The sequence below is a fragment of the Cetorhinus maximus genome, chromosome 35, assembly GCF_964194155.1.
Source record: "Cetorhinus maximus chromosome 35, sCetMax3.hap1.1, whole genome shotgun sequence".
Lineage (NCBI taxonomy): Eukaryota > Metazoa > Chordata > Chondrichthyes > Lamniformes > Cetorhinidae > Cetorhinus > Cetorhinus maximus.
The window spans coordinates 7,864,754-7,878,825 of record NC_135913.1 but is presented as its reverse complement, the minus strand read 5'-3'; the positions used below and the strand labels follow the sequence as shown (position 1 = coordinate 7,878,825).

The 14,072-nt window shown below is 47.3% G+C and overlaps 1 protein-coding gene and 1 pseudogene across 4 annotated transcripts in view; one reads left to right on the top strand and one right to left on the bottom strand.

The window, feature by feature from the left end:
- LOC144672036 (uncharacterized) overlaps positions 1-14,072 on the top strand; it is a 1,123,005-nt pseudogene that overhangs the window by 513,674 nt on the left and 595,259 nt on the right. The window lies entirely within an intron of this gene.
- The window catches only part of LOC144672033 (NACHT, LRR and PYD domains-containing protein 3-like), a 1,181,600-nt gene that overhangs the window by 999,979 nt on the left and 167,549 nt on the right, over positions 1-14,072 (bottom strand). The window lies entirely within an intron of this gene.

The window sequence follows — 14,072 nt, the reverse complement described above, 5'->3', positions numbered from 1 at the left end:
ATCCGATGCCACCGAGATTATTCGGGATAATGATATGTTCCTGCCTCATGCCCGTTCTGAACTCCCAGCTCATTCTCATCCCGCTGTCTGGAACAATATGGAAGCTACAGTTGGTGGGAAGAAGGCCCTCTTGCTGTCCATCCGACCCTCAACCCCTCACCCCAACATCCCACTTCTAATTTGATGTTTTCCAATGAAACCCAGTCAAAGCAGCTCAAGCAAAGGAGTAGAGAGAGAGAGGGAGACAGTCAGTCAGAGAGAGACAGGTAATGAGAGAAAGAGAGAGAGGATGGGGGGAGAAAAGGGACAGAAGGAGACAAAGAGTGTGAGAGAGAGAGAGAAACAGCACGGCACTGATGACGAAGCCCCGTCGCTTGGTCTGGCATTCTCATCCACCTGCTTAAATACTTGCAGTGTGTGTAAATTAAAGGCCAGTACAGAGTCGCAACATGTGCCTGGTGAATCACCGAGCACCAGTGGGTTGCAGGGACACGAGGTGAAAGGTATAGTTTGTGTGCCAGCTCACCGGAGGCTGAGATGACAAACGGATTCCAATGCACTGCACCAGTATCCTTGCTGTTACCCATCAGTGAGCCCAGGCTGCCCCTGCCTATGTTGAGGTGATAGCGTCCGACCCTGACCCCTCAAGTGCCAAAGGTACTCATGGGTTTCCTGCAAAGCTATCTGCTGTCTCCCACAGTTAGTCAGCAGCCTTTCACTAGCAGTGCTGCATTCAATGGGGAAGTGTTGTGTAGCAGCACCAGGCAATTCGAGGGAATCCATCAGACAGGCGCTAAGAGAATCAACACGTGTGAAGAGTTCAGTTTTGTTTGAATAATTGGATGTGTTATTTGTGTAAAGATGTTCATGAAAATGTTTTTGTTGTTGGTTTTTATTACAGGACCGTGGCCAAGGGGAAGCTGTGGTGGGGCGGCTCAGATGGATATAACAGTGGAGAATGGGGGATCCATGGTGGGAAATGGAAGTTGTTCTTTGGTAACAGGGATCTTAGAAGGTACTCTGCGCCAGCCTGACTGGAACGAATGACTGGAACCTCTTATCCTGCTTCTCTGTGCTGAGGGACATAACAATGAATTCACTTCAATCGTCACCTAATGAATGCACCGATATACAGCATGCTGGGAAATGATGGATATGTGTCCCCTCCACCACCCGCCCCGACACTCCCTGCTCAGAAATTTCTGGATGCAAAGAAGGTCACAATGAAACTGTGATCTTAACAGCCACCAACAGCATCATCCTAGTGTGAGGCTCCATGTAGTGTTGAAGGGGGTGACAGAGCTCTGTGACCACCTCCTTGTTTTATCAGAATCGCCTCACACTCAGTTCCTGGGTTAGGGGCGCATTGCTAAATCGCCCCTGGAAAACTTGGGTTGGGTAAGGCAGGCCCCAGCCGCCATGCCTCCCATTCCTCCATCACTACAGAACTTCCCATTTCTGCAGCCTCTGCTCCATTTGTTAGTCATGTTGCAGACCTAGATGCACTGTAACAACAGTCCCCATACCTCGTCCAGATTTGGTCACCAAATCTCCTGTGCTCCCTGACTGTATGCAATAGCTCAGAACACAAGAACCAGAAAGCCATACAAAGCACCTCCACTAACTTTCCAATCACAGAAGTCAGTGAAACGCCCATTAGCTGTAAGGTAGATGCCTCGTGCTGCTGAACACATGTTCCGCTAACAGTGACTAACACGGGCGTTCAATGGACAGACACAGGCGGAGTTTCAAAGGCATGTGTCAAAATTGCTGAGACCCCGTATCCAGCATGGTGCACCAGGTGGGAGACGCCTGCAACAGAACGCGGAGAATATCACGTTTTCTGAGCTATGTCATGCCAGAACCAGTGACTTTTTTGAGCACAAATTCAATGTCAGTGAGAGGCACAGAGGGAAATCAATCCACTTTAAGCAGAATATTGGGCAAACCCTTAGACCAGAGTTATGAGGAAAGGTAATGTGGCTCACTGCAGTAGGTGACGGCACAGGAGACATCCAAACACAGGAATGGGAATACTAAAATTCAGCCATTGCTAGATCGGTTGAAACGGTTCGTCGATATTACATTCAGACCCTGCCTCACAGTACTAGCCTATGCAGGATACACTCTGCACTATTCCTGACCGCCATGGGGAGATGTACGTGTCTCACTGGAAGTGACCAGTAGTGCAGCTCACACCAGAGCACTAGTACAACGAATGGTGCAGAAGAGGAAAGCTGTGTCAAATGGAGATACCAGGGGTGAGGCGGCTCATTAATTTAACCCAAATAGCAGGATAATGGAAAATTGATAGGGAGTGGGACCTTCGGAGGGGCAAAGTCATAGAGAGTGAACATTACAATTAAGGCATTGGTGGAGCGGCTACTGCTATAAGTCAGTGAGCACAAAGATGAAGGGTGAAAGAGATTTGGTGTGAGTTCAGGTATAGACAGCAAAGTGTTGGATGAGCTTTGCTTCTGCAGCTTTATAACTGGGAAAGTGGTGAGCAGAGAAATTGTGTTGCATGTAGTGGGTGAAATGGGTTCTGCAGCTTTGTAACGGGGAGGGTGGTGAGCAGAGAAATTGTGCTGCATGTAGTGTGTGAAATGGATTCTGCAGCTTTGTAACTGCGAGGGTGGTGAGCAGAGAATTAGTGGGTAAAATGGATTCTGCTACAATAATTACTAGCCAAAGGAATTACATCAGAGATCACATGGCTCATAAACCACATGACTATGACGAGCCACAGTACACAACAGGCATTGATGCACAAAAGCATTTCTCCACACTACTGGACATGATGAGTCTGGGTTTAGCAAAGACACAAATGATAGTTTGTACAGCAGGCGGTCTGATCCAGAGGATAATATTCTGGAGGTGAAAGTAGACAGGATTGAGGATGGATAGGGTGTTGGATCAGAAATCAGCTCAGGGTGAAAGGGGTAACGGAGGTTCCAAACATTGTCGTTCAGCCTCGGGTAATTGTAAGATATAGGAATGAAGTCAGTGGATAGGGAACAGAGTTTCTGAGTGCAACTGAAAACAATGTTGTCCACGTTCCCAATACTTAAATAACAAGGAGAGTGATACAATGAAACGCAGATTACAGACATAAGAGCTGAATACAGGGACTTCCCAGGTGTTCCACCAGGAAAGAAGGGGAGAAAGTGATCCATCAAAAAACACTGAAACAGCAGGGTTTTGTAGAGGCTCGGGATGCAGTGAAGCAACAAAAACAACAGCAGCAGCAAATAGGGTACTATTAAACATGGTTTATAGAATTCATAACTGGATAGAGAGACTTACCAGGGACACCAACAATAGCCAGGACGGGATAGTAAAAGTGTTGAATAATGAAAAATACGGATTGGACCCGATCAGCTAACGTTATCCACGAATCATCTGCAGAAAGGCCGTCAAACCAATAGGATAAACTGCTGTCCCTTGTTGTAACATTCCAGTCTCTTGCTGTCAGAACCTGATCCATTGTTGTAACATTCCAAATTATTTTTCTCAGATTCGGACCCATTGATGGAACATCCCAATCTGCTGTTCTCGGATTCTGATCCATTGTTGAAACAATTCAATCTGTTTTTCTCAGATTCCGATCTCTGCTCTCCCTCTCTCTGGAGCCGCTGATCCCTCTTAGAGCCGGAGGTGACACTATGGGATGATACATTGAAAGAAATCCCTTATTAATAGAAGACTGAAACCCTCCAGTGACACCATTAAGATCCATGGAGACTGATATTGATCACAGTCACTGAGCAAACAGATTTGGTTAACCCCTTTCAATCCAACAATTTCTTTTTAATGTCACAATAAAGTCGAACATTTATCCGGTCTGGGATGTACGAGGTCGCTTAGGGATTGCAATAGCGGAGGGGCTGACCAGAATTTGTCAATATTCCTTAGATATGGGGGTGGTTTCTCTACTATCGTCGGTGTTGGTCTTAGATGAAATTACCATTTGATAAAGACTGCTGAAGGCTCGGTTGTTGGTAAACTTCAACTATTGTTGGACAATCTGCTATGTACAGTATAACGTTAGCACGAGGCTTCACATGGAACTACCTCTCAACATACTCTATTGTCATGTGATATTACATCACTGATGACGTAGACTGTATATTTACATGGTTAACATTCACTCTTTTGACTACATCTCCCCCCAAGTCTTTTACTCTGTTAAATGCATTATAAACATTATCCCACATATCGCGCCATAATCTCTGCCTCGATCCCGTGTTCACAGAGATAACCGCTGTGGTGGCTTCACCAGTCTCCCTTGTCCTTATTCTCAGCTCTCTCGTGGTAGTACAGAATTCAGGTTCTCCGTGTTCTCTCTGGAAACTCTGTAGAGCACCAAGTGCGTCTTCAGAAAGTAATGGTTCTCTGTTCAGGTTATCTTCCTGATCGCATGGGAATTTAGTCCTTTCCATTTGTGGTCTTCTTGTAGACATAAGACGACTCATGTTTCCCCTCACTATCCCATTTTCATGCCTCTACAAGGTAAAATATCAGACTTTGTGTTTTTTTCCAGTAACTGGACTTCTCCAGTCTGGTCTCTCATTCGAGCTCACTCAGGTGATGAGAGTACTGGTATACCACGCACTCTCTGGCATTGGTCATAGTATATGTTCAGATTTGAGCGATGCTAATCCCCCTTCTCCCCTATTCTTTCTAAATCAGTTGCTCTTAGACAGGACATGTGCGTCTGTGGGAAGAACAGAAAGTTGCGTCCGTCGACTTGCTTCGATCAGGGGTTCTGACGAAGACAAACCATTTTGGAGTCTGGTGGCATGTTAACTCAACAGTGCCATGTTGATAACATCATTCTTTTTCAACAACATCATTACCGCTCTTACTTCTCTTTCGGCCTCCCCATTACCTTGTGGGTGCCTGGTTGAACTAGCCGCGTAGCCAATTCCATAGACTTTTGTGAACTGCTCAGAATATTTGTTTCAAAATTAATGCATTCACCCAGGCAAATGGAGAACATTCTATAACACCCATGACTTCTAACTTCTTGTGGCTTAGGGAAGTCAAGAGGTGAGTTAGCCTTTTTATAATTCCCTGCATCTAGCTGCTTTGCAGCCACAGTGTTTCCCTGGCTGATCCAGTTCAGTTTCTGGTCAATAGTAGGTCCGAGGATGTTCACAGTGGAGGATTTGGCTATGGCAATGCAATTGAATGACAATGAGAGAAAGTTGGATTCACTCTTGTTTTAGAAAGCCATTGCGTGGCACTTATGTGGCGTGGATTTTACTTGCCATTAATCAGCCCAAGCCTGAACGCTGCCCGGGCCTTGTTGTATATGGACGGCAACTGTTGCAGTATCTCTGGAGTCACGATTTTTTTTATTCATTCACGGGATGTGGGGTTCGCTGGTTGGGCCAGCATTTATTGCCCATTCCTCGTTGACCTTGAGAAGGTGGCGACGAGCTGCCTTCTTAAACCGCTGCAGTCCATGTGGTGTAGGTACACCCACAGTGCTGGAAGGGGGTTCCAGGACTTTGGCCCAGCGACAGTGACGGGACGGCGTCATATTTCCAAGTCAGGATAGTGAATAGTATGGAAAAAGAGCTTCCAGGTGGTAACAAGCAGTCGATGCTGAGTTCGAAGCTACCTTTTCATCGAATGTGTTTTAAAATCATCTAACCAAGCAGTTTAAATTATCTTCCTCTGTAACTGAGAGTATGAAAAGGCATTGACTGGCTTATGTTACTACAGGTTATGCAGGATGGGAGCCGCAGAGTCTTTTTTTTTAATTAAACCTTGGGCTGACATATCGATTTACAACCCTACACGTTGTGCTTCATACAATTTAGAAGGCTACTGCAAATGAGAATTCCTAATGTCCACAATCCCCACAACAAACACCAAATGAAGTCGCTTACCCACTCGCGAAATCCATCTCTGTTCCTTTGCTGCTTCTCATTCCAATTCCTGTAACGTAACATCTCGGCGAAATAAATGCAACCTTCAAAGATTTGAAGGCCGAGTGCAGATACCTGGGTAACAACAGTTGCCACATCACACGCCACTGGTAAGGAGCGAGTAGTTGGTGTAAGTTAGAAAATTTGTGAAAAGAAGCCAAAGGGAGGCTGCCGGTCTGCCGGTGAGGGAAATGCGCTGTAGAGGGTGAATTAGCAAAGAAGGAAATACCAGATATAGATAAAAAAGGGAAAAGCAAAATACTGCGGATGCTGGAAATTTGAGACAACAACAGAAAATGCTGGAAAAACTCAGCTGGTCTAACAGATTCTGTGGAGAGAATTACCGCTTCGGACCGTATGAAGAAGAGTCATATGGACTCGAAACGTTAACTCGGTTTTTCTCTCCACAGGTGCTGTTAAACCTACTGAATATTTTAGTATAAAATAGAGGGTGTGACGCCTCTTGTCTGGCGGTGAAGGCAGCTATGGGAAAGTTATGGCTTTCAGTCCGGATAGCTCAATCAGCATAGCCTCAGGATTTTAATGTGAGGAGGCCAGGGTTCGAGTACTATCATCCACGCTGCTTTTGGCGCTAAGTGTTCACTCGCCATTAAACGACAGAAAAAAATAAGCCAAATACGCTGGATTCCTCAAGAAGACCGGAGGTGATTGCGACATTACCTCAATTTGCAAAAACATTACATCTTCTCGAAATTCTGGTAGCCTCTAACATTATTCAGGATTGTTTTCAGACTTCCAGCTACGCTATGGCTGAAATGTACTTCCTGACTTTTCTCTTGTTCGGCCACGACACCATCGCTGTGGAGCAGTGGCAAAAGCATGTTAACATTCAATCCTATTCTTAACATGGGGCAAACAGTTTGTCCTTATTTAACTTTACAATTCGTTTTAACGGTATAGACAGCTCGATCATATCACGCTTCCTTCTTCTACACTGAATAGAATAGAAAAAGGGAGAAGCCCTGAAAAAGAAAGGGAGGCGGGGAGAAGACTGGGGGATGAAGTAGCTGAATTGCTCCTTCAGAGAGCAAGCACAGACAAGACCACCTTCAGTGTTCTACCCATTTTGATGCCATGATTATGAAACTTGAACTCCTAATGTGACCTGCTAAACTTACCACTGGTCAATCAGCACTGCTTCCACCCCAAGGTCAATATAATCCTGCTGTTTCCCCTGAGTGGTGTATTATGCAGAAAGCAAACCTCAAGCTGCAAAATGTCTCGTTGTCAACAGACTGAAACCTCTTCTGTTCAATTTATCTCATGGGAAGTGGACATATCGCGCATGACTAGTATAAGTTGCTCATTCACAATTGCCTTCTGAATGATGCTAAATTTAAATAGTATAAGAATTTCAAACATTGAAATGAAAATAATAGTCGGATCTCCAGGACGTTGCAATTGAAGCGTGCGGAGCTTAATGGCGAATGAGAAGTGAAGCGGTCGCAGCCGTGAAAACGCATGGCGGGGCCTTAAACGCGAAATTACCGGGTGCCTGTTGAATTTTAAATTTGCTACTATCATGCTGGGGTGTTGCAAGTTCAGGAAGTGAAATATGTCTTCGCCTGGCTCTCAATCAACGACTTTAGGCGTTCACAGCGTATTGCAAAAGCAGTAAAAGACAACTAATAACAGCCCAACTGCCCTTGTTTTTAATAAAAGCAAAATACTGCAGATGCTGGAAATCTGAAACGAAAGCAGAAAATTTTGGAATAACTCAGCAGGTCTAACTGAATCTGTGTAGAGAAAAAACAGAGTTAAGGTTAAAGAGTTAAAGCTCTGAAGATGAGTCATACGGACTCGAAAGGTTAACTGTCTTTCTCTCCACACATGCTGTCAGACCTGCTGAGATTTTCCAGCATTTTCTGTTTGTGTTCCGCTGATTTCTACCTCAGTAACACCCATATAGCAGAGCCACTTCACAGGGTAACACTGTTGGGAAGAGCTCGCGGTTATTTTGCCTTTCATTTACCTTCTGCTGGGTGTCTTCGTAAGGAGGTTGTCCCAGCGAGATGGAGTTAGAAAATGTTAGACCGGAAAGCTGAGCAGGTCTGTCAGCATCTGCTGAAAGGGATACAGTTGACGTTTCGAGTCCGTATGACCCTTCATCAGAGCTTAAAAATATAGAAATGAGATGAAATATAATCAGGTAGAGGGGGGCGGGACACGGAGATCTCGATAGGGGGCCAGTGATTGGTGGAGGCCAAGAAAAGGCTGCCAAAAATGTCATAGACAAAAGGACAAAGGGATGGTGATATTATCAAAAGGATGTGCTAATGGGGACATTAAGGGTAGCAAGCAGGACAAGCTAGTGGCAGATGGCCCGAGTGGGGGTGGGGTGGGGAGAAGGGATTGAAACGGGCTAAAAGGCGGGGATGAAACAATAGATCGAAATAAATTTAAAAATAGGTGGGACAAGAAAAATATATTTGTAAAAAAATTATAAATTATTGTAAAAAGGGGGAACGGAAAGGGGTTGGTGATTGAGGAGAGAGTTCATGATCTGAAATTGTTGAGCTCAATATTAAGTCCGGAAGACTGTCAAGTGTCTCGTCGGAAGATGAGGCGCTGTTCCTCCAATTTGCGTTGAGCTTCACTGGAACATTGCAGCAGGCCAAGGGCGGACATTTGGGCATGAGAACAGGGTGGTATGTTGATAAGGGTGGTGCTGTTGTTGTCTGGCGCACTGAGGCTGGGCGTCAACTCACAGACATTCCCTCCTACCTCCCCCTGGACCATGACGCTACCACTGAACATCAAGCCATTGTTTCGCGGGCTGTCACTGACCTCCTCTCCTTTGTAAATCTTCCCTCCACAGCTTCCAACCAGAAAAGTCTCCCAACCTCAGACAGCCCGCTTCTACCTCCTACCCAAAATCCACAAATAGGAGTGTCCCAGCAGATCGATTGTGTCATCCTGTTCCTGCCCCACGGAAATAATTTCTTGCTATCTTGACTCCCTTCTCTCTCCCCTTGTCCAGTCCCTTCCCACCAACATCCGTGATTCCTCTCACGTCCTACATCATATCAACAATTTCCAGTTCCCTGGCCCCAACTGCCTCCTCTTCACCATGGACGTCCAAACCCTCTGCATGTCCATCTCAGACCGGGATGGCCTAAGGGCTCTCCATTTCTTCCTCGAACAGAGGCTCAAACAATCCCCATCCACCACTACCCTCCTCCGTCTGGCTGAACTTGTTCTGTCACTGAACAGTTTCTCCTTAAAAGCATCTCACTTCTGCCAAATAAAAGGTGCGACAATGGGCACCCATGTGGGTCCCAGTTATGCCTGTCTCTTTATGGGGTATGTGGAACTCCTACTCAGGCCCCATCCCACAACTCTTTCTATGGTACATCGATGACTGCTTCGGTGCCGCCTCATGCTCTCGTCTGGATCTAGATTTTTTTTTTTAATTTTGCTTCCAATTTCCACCCCTCCATTATTTTCACATAGACCATCAGTGACAGTTCCCTTCCCTTCCTTGATCTCTCAGTCTCAATTTCTGGTGATAGACTGTCCACCAATATTCATTACAAGCCTACCAACTCCCACAGCTACCTCGACTACAGCTCCTCACACCCCACTTCCTGTAAGGACTCCATCCCATTCTCTCAGTTCCTTTGCATCTGTCGCATCTGTTCTGATGATAGCACTTTCCAAAGCAGTTCCTCTGGCATGCCTTCCTTCTTCCAAAACCGAGGTTTTCTACCCACGGGTGGTTGACAGGGCCCTCAAGTGTGTCCGGCCTACCTCCCGTGCATCTGCCCTCACAACTTCCGCTCACTCCCAGAACCATGATTGGGTCCCACTTGTCCTCACTTATCACCCCACCAGCCTCCGCGTTCAAAGCAGCAGCCACCACCATTTCCGCCAACTCCAGCAAGATGCCACCACCAAACACATTTCCCCTTCATCACCCCTGGTGGCTTTCCGCAGGGATCGTTCACTCCGGGACACCCTGGTCCACTCCTCCATCACCGCCTACAACTCAAGCCCCTCCCACGGCACCTGCCCATGCAAACGCAGAAGATGCAATACCTGCCCTTTTACTTCCACCCTCCTCACCATCCAAGGGCCCAAACACTCCTTTCAAGTGAGGCAGCGCTTCACTTCTACTTCCCTCAATTTAGTCTATTGCATTCGCTGCTCCCAATGCAGTTCCCTCTACATTGGAGACACCAAATGCTGGCTGGGTGACCGCTTTGCGCAACACCTTTGGTCTGTCTGCAAACATGACCCAGACCTCCCTGCCGCTTGCCATTTCAACACACCACCCTGCTTTCATGTCCATATGTCCGTGCTTGGACTGCTGCAATGTCCCAGTGAAGCTCAACGCACACTGGAGGAACAGCACCTCATCTTCCGACTAGGCACTTTACAGTCGTCCGGACTTAATATTGAGTTCAACAATTTCAAATCATGAACTCTCTCCTCCATCACTACCCCATTTCCGATCCCCCCTTTTGCAATAATTTATAATATTTTTGCAAATTTATTTTTCTTTTCCCACCATTTTTAAATGTATTTCGATCTATTGTTTCATGTCCGCCTTTTAGCCCATTTGGATCCCTCCCCCCCACCCCCTTAGGGCAATCTGCCACTAGCTTGCTTGCCTTAATGTCCCCATTAGCACATTCCTTAGATAATATCACCACCGTCAACACCCCTTTGTCCTTTTATCTATGACACTTTTGGCAATCTCTTCTTTGCCTCCACCTATCACTGGCCCCCTATCCAGCTCTACGTGTCCCACCCCTCTCTACCAGCTTACATTTCATCTAATTTCTATATCGTTTAGTTCTGATGAAGGTCATACGGACTCGAAACGTCACCTGTATCCCTCTCCGCAGATGCTGTCAGACCTGCTGAGTTTTTCCAGGTATTTTTATTTTTGTTCTAGATTTCCTGCATCCGCAGTATTTTGCTTTTATCTTCGACCGGAAACCATTGGCTTCTCAACCGCTTAGATTAAGTGTCGCTTCCAAGTAGCTCAGCAATGACTTACAGGTTCCGCCGTTCGTGCTTTGTTTCGTTCTAACCGTGTTATAAAATAATTAGCAACACATTAGGTGTCCGTTGTGCGGCATTTTTAAAAGACATCTCGAAGTAGCAAATATTTTTTGGCCTCGCCAGCAGCGCCTGTTGAGAGATCTGACATTGAATAGGCTTTGCTGATGGATGCAATATTTGCGTGAAATTTTTGCGAAGCGAGTTATTAATTCGTGTGCAGGCCTGTTGATAGGTTGAATGCAATCACTTTGCTACGGTTCGCTCGTAAGAATGTTTCCACTGGCGGTTGCAAGTTGTTTCGAGTGAATTGGCTGCAACATTACAGCGAACGACAGGCATGGGCACAGTTGACAGCGATGTCACTGCTCGTTAGCTGTGCAGTAGCAAAGGTTTGATCGTATGATCATCTCTCTCTCTCTCTCTCTCTCAGTCGGTGTGTCGGTCTGTCTCTCAGTTGGTCGGTCAGTATCTCTCTCTCACTCTCTCTCTCTCACTCTCTTGGTCGGTCTCTCACTCTCTCTCGCTCTCTCTCTCTCTCTCTGCTTCCCTCTCGGTCGGTTTGTCCCTCTCTCTCTCTCTCTCTCTCACTCTCTTGGTCCGTATGTGATTCTCTCTGTCTTTATCTCACCCTCTCAGTCGGTTGGTCGGTATCCCTCTCTCTCTCTCTCTCTCTTTCTCACTCTTTCTCTCTCTCTCTTACGGTCGGTCAGTCTATGTCTCTCTCTCACTCTCTTTGTCGGTCTCTGATTCTCTCTCTCGTTCTCTCACACTCTCGATCGTTTGGTCGGTATTCCTCTCTCTGCCTCTCTCTCTCTCGCTCTCTCGGTTGGTCGGTTGGTCATCTCTCTCTCTCACTGGCTCTCTGTATCTCTCTCTCTCTCTCTCTCTCGGTCGGTCGATCTCTCTCTCAGTCGGTTCCCTCTCTCTTGATCGACTGGTCAGTCAGTAATTTTCTCTATCAATCTCTGTCTCTCTCTCTCTCGGTCAGTTGGTCTCACTATCTCTCTCTCGATCTCTCTCTTGGCCGGTCGGTCAGTCTTTCTCGCTCTCTATCTTTCTCCCCGTCGGTCTCTCTCTCCCTCTCTCTTCCTCTCTCTCTCTTGGTCGGTATTCCTCTCTCTCTCTCGGTTGGTCGTTCGGTATCCCTCTCTCTCTCTCTCCCCCACCCCCCTCCTCTCTATCTCTCTCTCGCTCTCTCTTTCTCCCACTCTCTCTGTCGGTCGGTATCCCTATCTGTCTCTCTCTCGCTCTCATGGTTGGTTGGTCCCACTCTCTCCCTCTCTCTCTCTAACTCTCTCTCTCTCTCTCTCACTCTCTCGGCCGATCTCTGATTCTCTCTCTCTTTCTATCACCCTCTTGGTCAGTTTGTCGGTATCCCTCTCTCTCGATCTCTTGGTCGATCGGTCTCTCTCTCTCTCTTTATCGCTCTCTCTCTCTCTCTCTCTCTCCCGCTCTCTCTGTCGGTTGGTATCCCTCTCTCTCTCTCTCTCGATCGCTCTCATTGTCGGTTGGTCCCACTCTCTCTCTTTCTCTCTCCCTGTCTCTCTCACACTCTCTCTCTCTCACACTCTCTCGGTCGATCTCTGATCCTCTCTTTCTATCACCCTCTTGGTCAGTTGGTCGGTATTCCTCTCTCTCGATCTCTTGGTCGGTCGGTCGTTCATCCTCTCTCTCTCGGTCAATCGGTATCTCTCTCTCTCTGTATCGCTCTCTCTTTCTCTCTCTCTCTCCGTTTGGTTGGTCGGTCTCTCTCCCTCCCTATCCCTCTCTATTTCGATTGGTCTCTCCCTCTCTATCTCGGTCAGTCAGTCAGTCGGTCATCTCTCTCTATCTCTTGCCCTCTGTCTGTCTCTCTTAGTCAGTCGGTCTCTCTCTCTCTCTCTCAGTCGTTCTGTCGGTCTCTCTCTCTCAAAGTTGGTCGGTCGGTACCCTTCTCTGTCTCTATCTCTCCCTTAGTCGGTCTCTCCCTCTCTCTCTCTCTCTGTCTCTCTCTCTCTCTCTCTCTCTCTCTCCCCCCCCCCCCCACCCCCCCGCCCCCCCACCACCCCCCTCTCGGTGTTCCTCTCTCTCTCTCTATCACTGTCTCTCGCTCTCTCTCTGTCTCCCTCTTGGTCGGTCTCTCTGTCTCTCTCTCTCTCGGTCTCTCGGTCGATCTCTGATTCTCTATCTGTATCGCTCACCCTCTTGGTCGGTTGGTCGTTATCCCTCTCTCTCTCTCACTCTCCCTCTCTCTCGCTCTCTTGGTCGGTCGGTCGTTCATCCTCTCTCTCTCTTGGTCGATCATTCTCACTCTCTCTTTCTCGCTCTTTCTTTCTCTCTCACTCTCCGATCGTTGGGTCGGTCTCTCACTCTACCTATCCCTCTCTATCTCGGCCAGTCGGTCGGTCATCTCTCTTTCTTGCCCTCTGTCTCTCTCTCTCTCTCTCTCAGTCGGTCGGTCAGTCTCTCTCTCTCTCTCTCTCTCTACTCTCTCGGTCGGTCTCTGATTCTCTCTCTCTTTTTCTCACCCTCTCGGTCGGTCGGTCTCCCTCTCTCTTTCTCTCTCTCTCTCTCTCATTTCGTCGGTCAGTCTCTCTCTCGCCCTATACCTCTCTAACTCGATCGGTCTCTCCCTCTCTCTCGGTCAGTCAGTCGGTCGTTCATCTCTCTCTCGCCCTCTGTCTCTCTCTCTCTCTCAGTCGGTAGGTGTCTATCTCTCTCTCTCTCTCTCTCTCTCTCAGTGGGTCTATCGGTCTCTCTCTCCTCTCTCTCTCAGTATCCCCCTCTCTCTCTCTCTTAGTCGGTCGGTATCCCTCTCTCTCGCGCGGTCAGACGGTTCCTCTCTCACTCTCTCTCTCTCTCACACTCTCTTGGTCAGTCTCTCACTCTCTCTCTCTCTCTCGCTCTTTCTCTCTCCCCCTCTTGGCTGGTCGGTATCTCTCTCCCCCTCTCTCTGTCTCTCACTCTCTCGGTCTTTCTCTGATTCTCTCTGTCTTTCTCTCACCCTCTCGGTCGGTTGGTCGATATCTCTCTCTCTCTCTTACTCTCTTGTTCGGTCAGTTATTCATCCTCTCTCTCTCTCTCTCTCTCGGTTATCAGTCTCTCTCTCTCTCTCTTTCTCAC